The following is a 4,450-nucleotide window of genomic DNA, read 5'->3' as shown; positions in this document are numbered from 1 at the left end:
CATTTTCATTTTTTTAAGTAAAATTCCCAACCATTTTACTGTGTTCACTCTGATATGCACACACTTAGTTTTCTAGAATCTAGTATATGGTCAAACGTCCTAATTAGGAGCACTATTATGTTTGGTGAAGGTAAAATATATATATATCACAAATAGTATTGTATGCCAACAATAGAATGGCGTGCAGTTAATATCAAAGTCAATTATCTGCTTTGAATTTGTTCAACTTATTCTGTATCGGATGACCTTATTCGTGCACCCTTATCGAATTGCATTGCTTAACCTAACAAGATTGAGGAGTACACCAATAGGCTAAGACGATGTTTTTCACCTTTTTACGCAATTTATTGAAGTAGTAAAGCATAATGAAAATAAGTGAGGCGTAACACCTGAGAAAAATTAAAACATGTGAAACTTAACACGATAACACCACTGATCTCTATAAACACGTGTCAGATCAGTGACTAACAACCTAAGAAAAATTTAAACACGTGAGGTACAACACGTGATAAAAAAAGAAAAAAGGCATCATAAATAATAAATAGCATTAGGATTGCTGCAAAACGTTGCAAAGCAAACAAACAACAACACACGAGCAATTCACATCAAAAGCTTCGTTGCCAACTCTCGTCTATTTATAGACTTGACATCATTAAATACACGCCTCAGTGCAGCAAACTTTGGAACACGCCACTTGCTTCCTTTTCCCAGTTCTATCCTCGAGGGACCTCTGATGTGATGTAGACAGGAAAAAAATAAACATTGCGCTGCGCTAATAAGGTTTGCCTTCTTGGCCGAGATTTTATTTTGATGCATAAACAAGTTTACCCGGTGTCAACCTGGCAAGTCGTCCTTGAATTGGGTGACTATCGTGCGGTCATATCGTCTTGCACCATAGATGGTAAATGCGCATCTGATGGGCTAAACCCGAAATTGTTTTCCAATACATTGCCATAACTCATTTTCAACTTTCTGATTGAGACAGGTTTTCGACCTCTGCTAATAATAAGCTGATCTTCTTTAATTCGTTTCATCATTTTGCGTAAAATGCTTTTATTCATGTTATATTTATCTGCAATACTTCGGCCAATTCCCTTTACCTTGCAGAAATTTATCAACAGCATTTTTCATGTCCTCATCGGTCCACTGTGTTAAGTTTTTTTTTAGTGGAACCCTCTGGCATATTTCAGTATAAACATTCACCACTAAATTCTGAAATTACTAGGCTAGACTAAGTGTCTCCCCTTATCTCGATTAAGCCGTAAGGATACTCCAATAACTGTTCTATTTTTGCGGTCACCACGATTATGATATCATTTTTTGCATTCCAATCGATAACTTTTGTTACTTACCACGCTGAAAGCGAAAATGATAAGGTTGAGTGATTTTGCAGTTAAAAGGCAGTAAGCGCTTTAATGCCAGCAGTAGAATTGTGCCTTTTAGCAACAAGTATAATGTAACTTTTCATCTACAATTTCAAAGTAGCGACCCACTTTTCATGTCTTAAATGGTTAAAGGCTTTATCATCCTATTTCCTAGTTTAGTGAGTCCACTTTTTTAGGTTTTTGCAGTGGATATAGGTGGAAATAAACTGCTTTATGAAACATATTTAACATATAAAATAAAGGTTTACATTTTAAAAGACACCAAACAAAAAAGGAAAAAACTTCAGTCGCGCGAAGAGTCGACTCAAGACCACTCAGGTGACCTGCGTTTTTTAATGTGCAAACCACAAAATGTGTACCAAATTCAAGCGCATGTTATTGCTTCTAACTCTGCGGAATCTTGTACCTGTGATCGAAGAGTAAGACCCTCCATCAATAAATCACGTGAAGACTTTTTCTAATTTACCAGCGTAGAAAGTTCCACAACAAAGTTCCGACACCCAATGCGAAACATGTTAGCCATGAAAACCCTGATAGCCTAGTTAAGCATCACAGTAAGAAAATCATACTGTCAATGTCTTGAATATTGATATATTTTGATTCTCAACGAAACGGTTACTGTTTCCAGAGCACAGAATAGAGTTGCATTCAGTAGACTATTAATACTCGACTTAACAATTAAGAACTAGGGCATTGAACGCTGTATTACGAATAACGTAATTCAGAAGTCATCGAAACCGGGTCGTGTATACTAAACACGGCCAAAATGTAGCACAACGCTTGTTGATAAACACACGAAATAGAACACAAACAGTATTATAATATCATCAGATCTGCACGAGAATTCCATAGGAATAAGGGCAAATTATGACAATTAGAACACTACAGCTGGTTAAAGGAAATGGCAAGCTATTTCCAATTGGCAGAGATAAGACTTACAAACGAAGACTTGTACAACGAAAATTTTTACTGTGGTTATGTGCATAAATAGCCAGATTTTAATTTTCCAAATTCGCACAGTACATGTTTTCAACTTTTTATGCTTAGTTTAACACAATGATTTTACAAATTTGTTGACTGCAGTTTCTATTTTTATATAATTTAAAATGAGATAAATTTCTGGGTCCTTTACCTGCATGGCAGTAACACCACACATACCTGTTGATAGGTATAAAGTACATATTAAGATTTTTATGTTGGCCATGCTACCGCCATGTGCCTTCTTGGTTGTGATTCGATTGTAGAGTATTGCGTTCATGTTCATGGCTGTCTAAAATATAAGAGATTCTGCCGAACGTCTTATCGACTTAGAATCTTAGATCAATTCATAATATCACGAGAGTAGCGATATTAACAATATCAAGAATGATAGTCGATTTGAGAGAGCTCTTCTAATTTTATAATCTTCAATCAACCTGGGAGCCGATATTACAGTAGGTATCGGCCAAGTCAATATACAGCTGTTGGCGGGCGTTAACACAATATTGTAGATTCGCTTGTATGCAATTATACAGGTTACAGATAGATTTGGATCTGGTTGGAATACGAGTGTAATATCAGATATTTTTCTGTCAACTCAAAGGAAAGTAACGTCGATGAAACTATAGCAATGGCGATGCTATATTAGTGCATTGGCATTATGTAAAGCCAAAGACTTTATTTCGCATTGAGAACTTCAATGTCAATTTAACTCTTGACTCCGTTGTTTATGCTATCGCTCCTTTGTTTCTTCTAGCCAGCACAACATTAATAAAAGTCCAATTCTTATATTCTAAAACCGTAATCGTACTAACTAGATATTAGAAGAAATCATGCATGTACAATTTCCCAAAACATACTTTTTTAGAACACGCTTTCAGAAGCCGAGATTGCAGAAGAAACATTTTTTGAAGAAAGCCAATTAGCCAAAAATATTTCTTTTTATCGCCCTATGTCATAGCCAATCAGAATAGCCCACCAGTTAAACGTCACATAAATATGTGTCAGAAAACCTTCCATTTTTAAACATTAACAGTCTGACAAAACTTTTACGTGACAGAGCTATTGCCAACAAGAACACGTCTAATTCGTAACACTCGAAGCGTACTACTATGGTTAGCCATATGTGTCAGAATTCGCTTCTTTCACCCGTTCGTAAATTGTGAACACGTTCACAAATTGCATACGCATTCACAATTTACAAAAGCGTAGATAAGATATTTTGCCTGACCGAAAGATTTACAGTTGTAATTTACGAACGCGTAAGTTTGATATTTTGCCTGGCCGAAAAGGTCATAATAACGTGTTGATAAATTACATACGCAATAACAAATTGCATGCACTCTGAATTATCGTGCAAAAGAATTAGATGTGTTGCCCAAATTAGCTCGCCTATGCATGCTTGTAAATTGTGAAAGTGTAGCTTGTTTGGGTACGAGTTCACAATTTGTCAACGCGCTCGCAATTCCCAACGCGTTTACAATTTGTCAGTGCATTAGTAAATTACCTGCTTGTCGGATGCCATATTGTTAATGTGATCACGTGTAATGTGCTGTCATGTAACTGACCAAAGATTGATAGATGCAGCATGAAATTGTAAACATTTTACACTTTTCAAATATTACATGTGTTAAACAGTACAGCAAAAACGAAAATAAGAAAAATGAAAAATTTTGTTATTTACCCTGTTTATGTGCAGCACCATTACTTGTGTTATTTACATGGAGATATTAGAGTTTTACAATATAGGGTTTTACAATATACAGTTTTATAGATATGGTTTTATAATACAGTCTTAAATAGGGTTTTATAAAATCTTTATGGTTATTTACCGTAATAAATCTATTTACCTCTGCTCTAAGTCTTTTCGCTTTCCGTTTCTATTAAATAGGCCTACTGTTTTACAATTTTACCAAAAACAATTGGAATCTTTGAAATCGGAAATTGGAATCCCTCAAAAGCCCGCCAACGCTAACACATGCTTTGTCCTAGGTTAAGTTATCAGTTGAATATAGCCAAGACTAGCCTAGGACAAGCGGATGTCATAACATTAGCGCGCGTTCAGTTGGTTAGAGGTGCCCGAATTG

The sequence above is a fragment of the Clavelina lepadiformis genome, chromosome 2 (genome assembly GCF_947623445.1).
Source record: "Clavelina lepadiformis chromosome 2, kaClaLepa1.1, whole genome shotgun sequence".
Taxonomy (NCBI): domain Eukaryota; kingdom Metazoa; phylum Chordata; class Ascidiacea; order Aplousobranchia; family Clavelinidae; genus Clavelina; species Clavelina lepadiformis.
Note: the sequence above shows the minus strand (reverse complement) of the source record.